Source organism: Manacus candei, unplaced genomic scaffold (assembly GCF_025592945.1).
Source record: "Manacus candei isolate 608988 ecotype Guabito, Panama unplaced genomic scaffold, ASM2559294v1 h1tg000008l, whole genome shotgun sequence".
Classification (NCBI taxonomy): Eukaryota; Metazoa; Chordata; class Aves; order Passeriformes; family Pipridae; genus Manacus; species Manacus candei.
Genome location: NW_026138056.1, coordinates 12,416,290 through 12,431,631, shown reverse-complemented (window position 1 = coordinate 12,431,631; position 15,342 = coordinate 12,416,290). Strand labels below are relative to the sequence as shown.

General features: G+C 41.0%; 1 protein-coding gene across 1 annotated transcript in view; it reads left to right on the top strand.

Moving 5' to 3' along the window:
* Window positions 1-15,342, top strand: part of AQP4 (aquaporin 4) — a 51,010-nt gene that overhangs the window by 19,911 nt on the left and 15,757 nt on the right. Inside the window, exons 2-4 of the mRNA XM_051775467.1 lie at window positions 3,605-3,731; window positions 5,458-5,541; window positions 7,857-8,211. The gene's annotated coding sequence lies outside the window, so the exon portion shown is untranslated. The remainder of the gene's footprint in view (window positions 1-3,604; window positions 3,732-5,457; window positions 5,542-7,856; window positions 8,212-15,342) is intronic.

The window sequence follows — 15,342 nt, the reverse complement described above, 5'->3', positions numbered from 1 at the left end:
GTCACAACTAGTGCAATTATTGCTGTCTTTTCCTTTATCTCAGGCAAATGTACAGTTTCAGTTGTTTCACAGGAGTGGGTCCCTGCTGAAAGGGCAGACCATCTCCTATGTACCCTTGGCTGTTTGTTTCTTCTTCAGTTTTGTCCTCAGAAGAGGAAGAAAGCCACCTCCAGTCTCTGTGGTGCCAGTATGTAATTGAGCAAGCTCTGCATGTCTCTCCTTGTGGCAGGACAAGCCACTCCAAGGGAGAAAGTTGAAGGTGATCCTATTTGTGACTAGCAGCACCCATAGCTGAATCCAGCCTGTTCCCTGGGGCCATAGAGCAAAGAGGAGAAGGAAAAAGACATCATCACTGTGAGGTGTTGCAGTGTGGTATGTGTCATGACCATGAGGGAGGTGCAGATGTTCAGCACCCATAAGAAGTTGCAAGAATGCCTTGGACAGGTAAATACACACTTTTGTATGAGCTTGTGTGAGCTCTTGCTATGCCTGGATGGACCCACAGGTGTTAACAGCAGAAGTGTCTGGGAGTGGATATCTGACAATTGAACTGCCCCCATGCATGCTTTTCCTCAGTAGTACATGTCCCTAAACTCCCCCTTTAACACAAGATAGTGTTTGACTCCGGCCTTTCCTGGCAAAAATCCCTCCAGATTTTCCTGTTCCAGCCACACCATGGGGGCACCAAACTGGAGAGGTGGTTCCTTACAGCTGATGTCATGCTGGACACCAGTACACTGCCACTCCAGTGTTGTGCATCATGCTGGTTAATGGCTCTTACTGCATTCCCATGTGTCTTTACCCAGCAGGATTTAATTTTTATTTAACTTGGCCATGCACTTTCATGACTGTTGCTCTCAAGTGAGACTATGCACTAAGGACACTAAAGAGAACCTCCTGACAGTTTTGATTTTGTACCATCCAACCTCCTAACTCATGAAAAAACTGCCTTGGTTTTCACTTGGATTTGACCTTGCTTTGACCTCTAGATTCTCTGCTCTTGTAAGTATTGAATTCAGCCTCAAATCCTGAGTGAATCTCTCTTGCTTTATAGGAAGGCCATTGAAGTTATTAATAAAAAATAAATTTACACCAACCTTTGGATGTCTATATATTTGCTTTGTCTTGTCTGTTGTGGATGTGTGTAAAATAATTGTTAATTTACAGACAAAAAAATTACTCGTGTACTAATATTTTCAAAAATCATATGAGGAAAAAAGTTTAACTGCTAATAAAGAATGTAAGCCAATCTATATGTGAGTTTTGTATGAATACTTTAATTCAGAGAAATAATAGTAAATCGCAAAGTTTCTGAAGAACTTAAGCTCCACATTGCGTGAGCTTTAGTGACAAACTTTCAGCCTATCTGATCAGAGAATGACAGAGACTTGGGGGGGTGCAGGTGTAATTACATTAAAAAAGCATTGCAGTCTCATAGGATTTTATCTACTAACTGGTCTTAGATAAAGCTATTGTTTGAGTCAAGGAAAGGGTTGAAAGAAATTATTAGCAAATGTTTGTTTTCTGCAAATGAGAGGGAAAATGACATTGATTTGCATGCATGCGTGGACATGGACATCAGGTCCCCAGATTGTCATCTTGAAAATCTGGTATGGCTTACATTTGTGATTTAACAGGGGAGGACACTAGTTAAGGCCTTTAAAGCATGTATGTGCACAGAAGCGTAATTGTTTTAGCTGCACTGTTGTTCTATGGCTCTAGTGAAAGTAATTTAACTTCTTTGTATGCTCAACTTCAAATTTCATAGCCCCTAACTGCACTTAAAAATTCATTCTTTGAAAATCTAACCCAGACGTTTGTAAAGAAGAGCCTCTCCATAGTCATCTTCAGCGACCTAAGGGATTCAGATGATCTCAGTAGCAGAATCTAGATTGTACTTTGCCTCATTAACCACATTTTGAAAATCACCAGCCTGCTTTGCCAGGAATTAAGTTACATGATTTAAAATTAACATAAGAGTTTAGCATAATTGAAGTGGGACTGTGATATCTGACTTATGGGATTATAAGAGATAAAGGCATAATTTGCAGCATAAAAGATAACCTCTATTTTTAAAAGTAAATTTTGAAAGGTTAGAATGTGAGGTTGGGTTGTAACTTTTTTTATATTTTGTAAGAATGCTAAGCAAAACCAGGAACTGAAGGTCATCCGCTATAACAAGTATAAAACCCCATCTCCACAACTGTGCACAGATGTTTGTCTTATTCAGAAAATTATATTGAACGTATGCAGAAGAGGAATAAAAATACACTCCACAACATTCAGTGCAATTACATTTACACTAGAGATCAGCTGCAGCATGCAGAGCCTCTTTTAAGGGGCTTCATTACAGTAAATGCATTTTAGTTATGAACATTTCTTCATTTGAAGATCTCTAAGCACTTCTCTAGTGCAGGTCGGTTGTCAGAGCAAGTCAGACGTGCTGTAAAGGCATTACAGTGAGTCTGGGGGAGGACTGGAGTAGGAGGAGAGTGCTCCCTTGGCTCATGTGTCTCTTCCAAACACCAGACAGCTGTGCTTCCCTCCTAAAATTTAAACTTGATTTTTGGGAGCTAATGTTCCATATCTGCCTTTCTTCTAAAATGAATCAGTATTAAATAAAACCGAATTGTTTTACTTAATAATAAGGTTTTAAAATAATTAATAAATAAAATAGCAATAAATTAAAAATAAATTAAACTGCATAGGTGTGCATTCTCAAATTCTGATACACTTGTCAACATAAGGCAGCTTCTTTTTTTTCAGGTAGGATTTGGCTTGCAAAGCACAGACACAGCCATTATGCCCATCTCTTTAAAACTGCTGGTAAACTGTTGCTTGCTGAAGTCAGAGGTGTGCGGCCACAGTGCAATCAAACACGACACATACTCTTGAAATGTCCTCTGATGGAACTCCCCCAAAAGGCCAAATTTATTGGAGCTACTCCAGCCTCAGGCTGTTCTGTCTTTGTGATGTGTCCTTGGAGATCACCACTTTAATTTTAGGTGTAGTTTAAATTTAAATGAAAATTGCAATATGACACTTTGCACTTTGAAAGGAAAATATTTTACTAGAGCTTTGTATTGTATACGTAGGTTATGTATAAATGTCTTTGTTGTATGTGCCTTCAGGCTAACAATACATCAGATAAATCTTTTTAACTGTAATGCTAAAACCAGTTTATCAGCTTTATAACCTCCTTTGATGCCTTCAAAACTACTTTGCTCTCAGAACCTAAAGTCTGAAATCAGACCATAAATTATTATACTTCACTGAAAATATGGATGCACCTGTCCTGTATCAACCAACTCATGTACTGTTCAGAGGGCAGGGCAGGTACATAAAGTACTGGGAGGTGGAACTGTCTGACTTAGCAAAGGACATCTGTTCATATCCCCAGATGCCTGGGATTGCTTTGCCTTCCAAAATGTGTCCAAGTGGGTGGATACAGAAAACAGTCATATTATTTAGTTTAATGAGAATATCTTAGATTGTTTGGTATTAATGAAAATATCTGTTTTGTGGGAGAACAGTTGAGCTCTGTACAGTTGAGCTCTGAACTGTAGCTAACTGCAGTGAGTCCCACATGTTTCTTCTATTTCAGATGTAGCTCTGCTTTTGGCTGGAGTGACATACTTGGACTTCAGAGACCTGGATCTTCCTCCAAGTTCTGTAACTTCATAGACTTGTTGGACAAACATGAAATTCTCTGTGCCTCGGTGTCCCCATTGGTAAAGTGGTCCTGTACACGGAAGGAAATTATACCATGCACCTTCTCCTAAAATCATTGAACTATGTGGATAAAGAGCTGTGGTTAGAAATTAGGTATTGGTATGGAATTTAACTCATAGGATATTCATGACCTTTCTTTATGTTTTACTTCCAATGGCTTGGAGGAAGCTGGGGGCTTCCCAGCTTTGCTCCAGCTGAGAAATGCATCATTCCACTCTGTTCTGGGCAATTGGCAGGCTTAAGAATGCAAGCTCTGTTTCAAAACACTGTGCATTTGTCAAGCCTATCCAGGCACTGCCTCAGCATAAAACCAATGCCAGAGTGTCTGACCAGGGGCAAGTGTCCCTCCAGTTCCTCTGGTACAGAGGAGAGCAGAGACAGGGTGACAATCTTGCTGTTGCATTTTACTCTGAGCCCAAATAAAAGAGAAGCTATTTTATTTTGGTGCAGTAGCTGTAAATAAAGTGATGCTTAACTAGAGAGTTCTGCAGAAGCAATGGATCCCAATCAGGTATGCAAATCCCTGTCTTCTCCTAAACACTAGAGTTGTACAATTCAGTACCCAGGACCTTGTTCCCCCATCCCTTTCTGAGGTCCTGCCACTCCTGTGACAGGCTGCAGTTTACCTGGCTGCTAGAATATTTCAGGATTTATCTCCTATTAATATAACCACTTTTTCTATGGCTCTATGGAGGCTACTAATAACATGGAGATGACACTGAGACAGACTGTTGCTTTCTTCTTTTTGTCTTCAGAAAACAATGTGATTAACAACTGTGAGGGAAGGGAAAGAGTCCTTACAAAAGGAAAAAGAAAATCTCAAGGCCATGACTATAACTTTTTTTTTTTAGTATATGTAATTGTTGCTTCCTTTCCTCTGTCTCCTCACATACAATTTCCCTCCCTCTTTAAGTATGTCAGCACAAATTGGTGAACCAATTGCTCGTTTGCTCTCAGCTGTCAAGTTTAAGTCACCTCCAGTCCTGCACATCTATGTTATCATAGCACTGAGGCTGCACTAATAAGCCTGCCTGAGAGTATGGTACTGTCAGCCACCATCTGTGCACACATATTTGTCTTGACCTTGTCATGTAGAAATTCCTTCTATCTCAGGGTTTGGTTTTTTTTCTCTCAAATTCCTTCCAGAAACCAAAGTTTCCACAAAAGCTCACGATACTGCTCATTTCCCAAGATTTGTAGATTTGAAGTGTCCTGTATAATTTGCATTCAAGAAACAGCATTCTGAGACATAAGGTATAGGAGCAGAGCAGATTTATCTGGGCATTTCAGGACCCACATATTGAATTATCTCATTCTTGATAAAAGCAGACACACACACAGACAGCTTTTGAAGTTTTAAGAATGATAATGAGTTACAGTTCATCTGAGAAACCATGTGTGTTCAGAAAGCTGAGTTCAACAACATAGCAGTTTCCTCCCTACGAACTTGCACAAATGCAATGTAAGTGCATGCACATTTTATAAATGCACATGCACACACACAATATACATATCTGAATCTTATAATGCCCAGACAAAGGTAACAATGGTAGTGGGAGTTACTTTGCTTAAGTCCTGCATTTGACTTTAAAGTTCTTAAATGTTTATTATTAAGATACGGGCATGCAAACATTCTATTAGCATGTTGCAAAACCATGACATTATTCCAAATTAATCTAAACTGCAAGTTTTCCTCTGACACAGGTTTTCTTTTTGCTTCTTTAGATTGCCTGGGACAGGATGCTGCCAGGTCTGTGGGTCTGCACTTTGTCCACCTGTGCCTGCTTCTGGTCATGGATGCAGCTGCAGGTTTTGGGAGGAGGTTTCCTGGTGGGGCACTTTGTAGAGGAGGAAGTAGGCAAGGGCTTGCAGCATCTGTCTACCTTCAAGGAAGTTATCATGTTACCCCCTATAGTGCACTTCAAGCCACAGACACAAGCTGTCACCTTTGCTATGACTTCTGCTATTCTCTTAAAAAAAAAAGAAAAAAAAAAAGAAAAAAACACCAACAGAAAAGGGACAGAGAGAAAACCTCTAATGAGAAGGGGAAATGTTAATTGTGGCTGGAGGTGACAATGCACAATAATAAATTGCTGCTTTGCTATTGTATCTCTGATCAAAGTACCCTAAGACTGCAGCAGAGCAAAAGCTCAGCTCCAAGGGAGGATGATGTTTCTCAAAATCCTCATGATCCCTGCAGGTCTTGTTGAACGGCAGGGAAAAGACAAACACAGAACCAAAGTTAAAATTTTTCTGTGTCTCAGAGTTGCTGCCAATAAGGCTCCTGTTTCTCCCTGCATCTTTTTGGCTGTGTCCACCCTAATGGCTGCAGTGGGTCAAGGGCAATGCACTGCCTCTTGTATGCAAAAACTGCCCTAATGGAAGCACTCTTACCAAGCAAAATATGGCTCACGATTTATTTTCTGCCTTGCTTTATTTGAAAGCTGAAATTTCCAGCTTAAGGTGATGTGTTTTAGGCTACTCAATCTGCAAGTTAGCAGCTGGAGAAAGCAGGCAAAACTTTTTAGGTGGGCTGGGCTGCTGCCAGGCACATCTCTAGCTGCAAAGGCCATGTCTGAAAAGCAGGATGGCCTTAAGGGATAATCCTAAGTGTTGATGAAGAACCCAGTTCTTACGAAACCATGCCTAGTGGTTTTTTATATAAAAGATATCCCTGAACTGGAAGCAGCAAGGACTACTTTGCCAAACCCATGCCTTTCTGAACAAGACATGGAGAAGGAGAGGGAATATTTTGGGACATTTTGAGAGATTCTTTCTAGCATTTTCATTACTGTTTTCTGTGCCTCCTGACCCCCAGGCACCAGGCACTTCATTAATTTACTGCAATTTACCAAAGGAAAACAAGGTCTACCCACTTGCACCTTTATAGCTAAAATCTGCTCTCTGTGCTGTCTTGGTTACAAAACCAGGCACAGGCTGAATGAGAGAAGCTGGGAACTTGTTATGTAAAATCTACTGCAAGTGAGCTTTTCTAGTGCCTTTTCTATTATGCCTTGACCCCTTATTTTGGCACAGTAACAAAACCACTGAGACTGGACAGTTATAGGGTTTCACAGGCTTTTTATTTTTTTTTTTTCCTTTTTGGCCTCATCACAAAACCCAACTGAATCAATGGTGTGCCCAAACTTCTGAAATAGTCTAAGACTTCCAGTATCTTCTACATACAAAAACACAGTGGGAGAAGATTTGTATTCTATTTACTCTTTATTGAATCAGGGCAGACTCCTGCCTAAAAATACCTTGTTTAAGATCACAATAGAAAGCTCCCTCACATTTTTCCAGTTGCTTGATATTTGACTACATTATGATCCCTGTTGTTTTGCCTTCACTTTGTTTTCTGTACGTGCCTTAAATTCTCCCTTTTTCCCAAAAATTACACTTGCCTGTAACTCAGGTGATTATTTTCCCCTCCAAGACTTGACCTTTGTTCCACTTCAGCATCATCACTTGAGTAAAAAAATAACAGTAAAAATAAATATACAAATAAATAAATGAAACTAGAACATGGGGAAGGTTTGGGAAGGTTTAGGAAGGGAAGGTTTGGGAAGGGAAGGTTTGGAAAGGGGAGGGAAGGTTTGGGAAGGGAAGGTTTGGGAAGGTTAGGTTTGGGGAGGGGAGGTTTGGGGAGGGGAGGGGAGGGGAGGGGAGGTTTGGGAAGGGAAGGGAAGGGAAGGGAAGGGAAGGGAAGGGAAGGGAAGGGAAGGGAAGGGAAGGGAAGGGAAGGGAAGGGAAGGGAAGGGAAGGGAAGGGAAGGGAAGGGAAGGGAAGGGAAGGGAAGGGAAGGGAAGGGAAGGGAAGGGAAGGGAAGGGAAGGGAAGGGAAGGGAAGGGAAGGGAAGGGAAGGGAAGGGAAGGGAAGGGAAGGGAAGGGAAGGGAAGGGAAGGGAAGGGAAGGGAAGGGAAGGGAAGGGAAGGGAAGGGAAGGGAAGGGAAGGGAAGGGAAGGGAAGGGAAGGGAAGGGAAGGGAAGGGAAGGGAAGGGAAGGGAAGGGAAGGGAAGGGAAGGGAAGGGCTGGGCTTTCTTGGCCACAGGCTTCAAGAACTTCATATGCATTTTATGCCCTGTCATGATTTTGGAAACTTGGAAATATCTACAATTTCTCAGGTACACATCAATTCTTTGAGGCCATGCACTTGGGATCAGCGTGACCTTTTAAGGATGAATTACAAGTTTCTGACATTGGACAGCAAAAATTGCATTGTGAGACTGTGTGGAAAGTGCCTTTCTGTGCCTTTTGTACCAAAAAGGTTCAGTTTAGAAGTCAAAAATAATGTTTGAAGAGACCATTCTGCAAACTCCACCGTGCAACACTGAGGACCAGGCTGGGAGGTTTTACATCCCCTCTCACACCCCAAGAACTGACCATGCCGCAGTGGGAACCTCACTGATAACGGTGCCGGTGAGGCGTGTAGCTGAAAAGAATCCCTTTCAGTGGCTTGTTGGTTCTGCCGCGCTGCTGGTAAGACAAATGTGCTCATGTCAGTCAAGTATGCAGGGTGAAACTGAAAATCAGATAGATGTTGAGGATGTTACACTTATTCAAAAGGGAACAGATGAAACCATAAACCCCACAGAAATTTCCCTTTGTCTGTGTGCATTCTTATAAAGGTAGGTCTGTTTTTAACAGGGGTCAGACTGTTCTGACCTGAAGAGGTTTGGGTTGGAAGGGAACCTTGAAGATCATCTAGTTCCAATCCCCCTGCCTTGGGGGTTATGATCAGCCATATTTGTCTCCTTTATAACCTCCAATTTAATGCAATATCTGTCTTCACAAAAACAGTTTTCTCCACAAAACTAATGAAATCCTATGTAAACAGCAACTTATAGCAGGGTTATCTATCCAAAAGATGGATGCAAGAAAAAGGATGAATGAGTTTAAAGACGTCAGGCATTAAGAATGGTCTCAGACTGGTTGCTCTGTATTAATAAGTCTGCAAACAAGTTAAAAAAAATACTTTTAATCCCAAAAATCTTGTCTTGTTTTTAACTATTTGCACAGCTCACAGCTTTTTTCCTTCAGTTGGCTTGAAGCAGCTTGCCAACAACTAAGTGCCTGTAGAAGGCAGTCGTGGAGGTTAGATCAGAAAATAATGCTTAGATATGAACATGACATGTGAAAGTAGCATAAAGCAGGAAAGCCCTGTGGCCCTGTGCTTGATTTCACCCAGTCTTAACAGATTGCATCTGCCACTCACACTCCATAGCTGTGGGGTGCCAATGCCTGCAAATAACTGGACAAGAGCTATGGGCCCCAAAAGACTGTTTTCTGTGGCTGCATGTGCTCACTGGAGTTCAGTAGCTGAAGACAAAGCATTGTTAGCTGCTCAGTTCTCATATGCTCACAAACCAACCATACACCCACCCATGAAGTAGCTTTAAGCTAGTATCATTAAAGCTGAAGACAGCAGCAAGAAGTGTTTGTTTCTTTGTATTAATCTCTATTATCTTTCTTGATAGTTGAGCCAATACAAGATTCTCCAAAGGAGTTCAGCCTCTGCCATAAAAGACATTGAATATCTTCAATTGCCATTTCTGAGTTTGAAGCCTTTCTCCTAGTCCAGTAAAAAGGCAGTTCTTGTATCACAAGTTACTAGGCTTGATCTGTTGCGGGTTTTTGCAAGCTGTAAGCATGAAAATCCATGAGAAATAAACTTACTGTTCTACAAAGGATTTGGAAAAAAAGCATGTTATCAGGTTTTCTTTAGAAGCTTATGGATGAAAAAGCTCAGACTTGTAAATATTCATAGTCAGACGATCCTTTTCAGTTAGTTCAATAAAAGATGAACCTCTGCATAGAAAAAGGATCAACCTCTTCACATATGTGGCCTGAGGTTCTAGCTTTTAGAAGGTATTAATGTTGAGAGGGAAGATAACCACTGTAAAATACATAGAATTAAGACAACAGTTACTACAAAATAGTAATCTACAAAGATAATCTGAATGATCTGAAGCAAAGTTGTCTTTCTCAGAACATGCTGCATGAGCCCATTCATGGCATATGTTTCCATTAGGTATACAAATACTATGAATATAAAGTTATATATGTATTATACATATTATCATTGTATTATATACAAAAGATGGCTTGGACAAAGAACAAATTCCTAGCATTTGGCCACATGTCAGGTATACTATGCCACTGAGGCTCAGCCTTGCCAAAGGAAAAAAAAAAAGAAAATTAAAAACAACACAGAACAGATTTAATTTTTAAAATTACACAATGGTCAACAGACATAGCTGTACAGTGTGTTTCAGCATTTCTAGAGGCTTTACTGCTATACTGAGTTTTGTCTGTTTAAAGCATTACCACTGTATGTTAGCCATGGAACAGTAAAATCGATTCAGACCTGGCTGACAGATCTCTGAAGGTACTTAATATACTAATCTTGGAAGCTGTTGGGGGATCTGAAGCGATCACTGTGGGGCCTCATGTGCTTTAGGGTGGGTAAATCTGGAAGTAAATATAGAATCACTGCCAGTATAGTTTGACCATGAATTAAATCAATAGGTTGAGAAAAGGATGGCCAAACACAGCAGAGTGGATCACGCTCTACTGTGATCCCTGTCAGACAGAATGTCTGCAAAATTGCATGCCTCAGAATGAAACAAGACTTATCTACAGAATGAGGGTTATATCCCCAGAAGGTCTGAGGAGTTATTGTGGAGAAGCAAGGAAGAAGGTTTCCTCAATGCAATGCTGTGGCAAGAATGGCTAATTCAATTCCCAGGTGTGCTACAGGAAATGCCTTGACTTCAGAATATGCCTTCTGGGAGATCAATATTAAAAATGCATTTTAAAAAGCATGTTGAAAAAGTGGTGAAGGCACAAACAAGAGCTGGAAAAAAAAATCAGTGAATTTTCTTTAGAGGGAAAGACTCTGAGAGCTCGGTCTACTTAGCTTATCAAAAGGATGATGAAGAGATGAATTGCTCACATTATATAAGTATCCTCATGGGGAGACAGTAGAAGTACAAGAGGCTTTTTAATCTGGGAGAGAACAGCATAATAAGAGGCAGCATATAGCAGATGAATTCATACAAACTCGGTTTAGAGACAAAGACCATTTTCGGTGATGAAAATTATTAGTCTTGGGAATAAGCTACCAAGGGAATGTGTGGATTTTCCATCCCATGAGTTTTCAAGTCTAAGCAAGGGTGTTTTCATAAAATATATTTAACCAAATACAAGTCACTGAACTCATGAAATGTGTCTTGAGGTAAAACGTAATGGTCTATGACATATGACGTTAAATAGAAAATGTTATGTAACTTTGTAGTCTTGAACTCCACAATTCTTTGACTGAGCTTCATATCTGTAGGAAAATGAAGCAGTGGTGAGAGAAGAGGCTGAGCATTTCAAGCTGAGGAGCTTGCTTAGAAACAACAACAACACTGTAAGGGAGAGCAACTCAGACTGGTCAGAAAAGCATGGCTGGATGTTCCAGAGTGTATAACAGTGCTGTATACTGAGTACCACATTTTCTGTGGCTGATTAAATTGGTGAACATTTAACTGAATTTCAGTGTCTCACCCAGCAAAGATAGATAAATCTTTTTGGTTCCACTGCCTAAGACTATACAGCCCTCAGTACACAGACCACCAGTATGATGGGCTGTTTTTCCCTCCCAGCACATGCAGAGCTTACTGCATCCTGCTCTGTGCTGCAATATGTTATTGCCCCCCTCCACAAGAGAGCTTGCTTCTCTCCTCCATTTCCAGGCAACCTGGGACTCTTCCCCTAACTCTCTTGTGCCCCCATGAGTGCCCAGCGCTGCTTTCCTGCTCCTCTCCTCCAGTTCATCAAATCCTGGCTGCTCATGCCACTGATGCAGCTTTTTGCAACTGACGTTGTAGCAGTTTGTGGCAGGAGGGGAGAAAAAGGATTTTTTTTTTTTTCCCAACAAAGGGCCTGTCCGTGCCATGTTCAAATTAAATTATTTCTAAAGATGAAAAGCCTCCAGGTGGTTCCTGTACCACCTAGTTCTTAATTTTGCTTTTCCAACTCTAATTGCAGCCTATTGAGGTGGGGGAGAGGGCAAAGGAAAAAGCAGTCGATCCAAATTGTCTTGTGAGGGAGGTAATAGAGCAGGGCTAAGGAAGCTCAGCAGTCATTTAAGTGCACAGCTTCTTGTAAATCCTTTCTGAAAAGCCTGAATGAATCCCGCAAATGAATGGCCATTTTGTCCCTTTTAGTTCTCCTTCTCTAGCACAGAACTCAATGTGCAGCTTGTGGACAGACAGATTCCACAATAAATAGAGAAGGAGAGTAAAACTAAACCCACTGGAGCTTAGCCAGCAGCAATGTCAAATCCCTTGACTGATTTCCCAGGGAATTCTTGCTCTAAATGTCAGGAGAACATAGCCCTGCAGCCAAACCTGGACCAGACTGATACCGAGGCGTGACAAAATGAATGACCTAAGTAACAAGATTACACCACAGGAAAATTAAAACTTCAGAAATGTGCAAAGATCACGTTTCAGTAAGCGGTGTTTTATGTAAGATCCTTTTAGTAGACAAAGCTTAACCCAAACTTATAAAACATAAATGAGTGAGGGGAGGGGGATTTATTAGTGGCAACAGAGTGAAAGTTTCTGCAAGCACTAATGGTTTCTGAAAGGCTTACAGCCTGCTCTCAAATGCTCTTGTTGACAGGAGCCAAGGAAGGTCAAAGGAATTTGGTCTCCTAGGAGTCTGAACCACTTTGAAAACATCAACTAAGTCCTCCATCACTAGGGCACTCCTACAAATCCTCCTGTAGTCTCCCCTTCCAGCAAGCGTCCTTTTCACTGTGGTTACCTGCAGCCACTCATGCCCATGGGGCTGGCAGGAGCCTAAACAGCTTTGGGATTTCTGATCCTCCATCAGCAGTAGCTGAAAGTACCTGGTGGGTTCAAGATCTGTTGAAAAGGGCAGGAACACCCAGAACAAAGAGAGGGGTAGAGAGAGAGAGAACAGGCATGTAAACCTCATTGCTTTTGGAAACTAAAAGCATGAAGTGGTGCTGAGAGGAGTCGAGTGAGCTGAGGAGCTTAACAACAGCAACTTAAGGGAGGGGAGTCCAGATTCGCTGGGTACAAAGACACTGAGAAAACACACAGTGCTTCTAAATTATGTTCTTTTTTTAGGCTTTAGTCTTTTTTAATTTGCTTCAGTCTTGTCTGACAAACCCCACTGTCTGATGGAGTTGCCCAGGAATGGATATCCATGAGACTTGCCATAGAAGCAAAGGAACTCTTCCCACACTGCTACCCAGTGAGGTGATAGAAGCTAGTGCTGGGAGTTTTTCTGCCTCTCTCTAATATTGTTTTAGCTGGAATTAGCTGTTTGCACATTCCTCTCCAACTCTGGCAGTGTGCCCTCTCCTCCATAACAGACTAAACTGAAATCCCAGATCCAGCACGCTTCAACTATCTGGGAAGTTCTTGTTTAGAATGGGGATGTCTTATGTGTTGGAGCATCTTCTCACCATGGCTTATGTTCCTACGGAGATCTTTAATTCATGATGCCCTAGAAATTACTGTAGAAACTCAGATTTAATGTTCAGTGAAGGAGAAGAAGACACACTGCAAGATTCCTCTGCACATTCCCCCCGCCCCAGGCCCGACACAGATTGAGTTTTAACACCATCTTTAAATTTTTCATAATATTCTTTTGTAAGTTATTTCCTTAACTATGTCGAGCACAGCAGCTGGAGCAATATTTCATTGTTGGACAGAAGTCCAAAATGAATTAGCCCAGGTTTTTAAAGATGAAAATACATATTAAAACCAAAAAAAACCAAAACCAAACCAAACCAAAACCCCAACCAAACCAAAACAAAAACTATGAAAAACCAAACTAACAAAAACGAACCTATGTGGTCCCATCTCCAAACATTGGCAAATTTATCCCTGTACAAACTGGGGCAGCTTTCCTCTGATGTTCAGTGCTATCTCAAGGGATGTCTTCCTTGCCTTCTGTGCTTACAACAGAACATAGTCCGTTTGTTTGATCAGAGTTGGCACTGTGCAGTTCGCTCCAGGTTTGTGCCCGAAGCATTGCCTTTCTCTGTTTTATGCGGCCACAACCTTTGTCTAATCCTCCAGAAGATTTATCACAATAAGAATGGTAGCAGTGACAGAAGCTATTAATGTTCTGGCTTCTCTGTTTGGCAGTGATCTGCTCTGAAGATCAAAAAGAGCAGACACATGCTATCTGCAAGAAAAGGAAAAGCAATTACTGGTTTTGTTAAGCATATTTTGTTTGTGAACAAACAAACATGCCAAAGGAGTAGAGTTCACAAGGTGCCAAAGAACAAGTGTGTTTTCAAGGCAAAGCTATGAAAGTAAACTCAACTCTGATTTTAAACAGCCAGTTCCAAAACTTGAAAGAAATTTGAGGTTTGCATGGGTGCCTTTTGCAGATTTTGGAACAACAGAAGAAAGGATTTGTATGACAGCAGTAGCCGTGGTGTCAAAGTCTGAAATAATCAGATAATGCAACCGAATGCATGTGGGAAGAGGCATGGCATCTTCAAAGCACATGAAGGGAAGGCACAGATGTTTGAAAAAGAGCGCTTAAAAAATGACCTTTTTGTACAGTAATTCCTGGCAGAGGGCAAAAAGGGAAGAGGGGTAAAAGAATAGTATGCAGACAAACATACTACCTGAAATACTTTCATTGTGAGTGACTCCTGCAGCCTTGACAGAAAAATTTGGTCTTTGGGCATATGTAGTAAATTATGGCCTTATATGTCAGTAAGACAATGTTAGGACTGGAAGTTTCTGAAATCACTGTAGCAGGTTGTGGAGGGCATAGATTGAAAAACCAAGCACACCAAATGAAAGAGCAGAGATGTGCAGTGATGACTGTATCCCCCTCCTCCCTCAGCCCCATCTTGACCAACTCAAGACATAAGCAAGTGAAGTAAAGCTTGAAAACAAGAAAAGCAAACACCAAGCCTGCAGTTTGTCTTTTGCCATCAAATTGCGAATGTCTCTTGGTATCTTTTATGACATGGTTTTAGGGGAAGAGTAGGCAAAATTGGGAGAAACACCTACATTTATACTTTATGATAACCCTCTTTTACCATCAACTGTGATTGGTAAGTATTTAACTCATGGACATGACTTTTTTATTGCTGTGTGTACAAATTAATTGATAATGTTACACATTATGCTTACTTTTCACTGTTTTAAATTATTATCTACAATCTCCTAGCAGAAGCTAAGAGAGGACTTTCTATCTGTGGTTTCCATGTCCAGACTAGTTCTTCAGATCTTGCACTGTTTTCTCATGGTTAGAAGGAGTATCTGGCACAATGTGTCTTGTACAGGCTGGCTGATCATGCCAAACTTTTATTTTCGCAGTTGCTGCATGAATGCATCACGGTAGTTGTTGTTTAGCCTTATTTTACACTTGAACATGTCCCTGAGAATGTTTTTTATATAACTTATGCACAGATTCTTCTACTGTGTGCAAAGGTCTAGGCCGCTAGAAAAAAAGGATTTTCTAAGTACTTTGTTCCATTTTCACCCATGTTTTCTTCAAGTGTCAATTTCTATGCATTCTCTAATGAAATAGTTGTGCCTGGGAGCTTAGACAACTTTG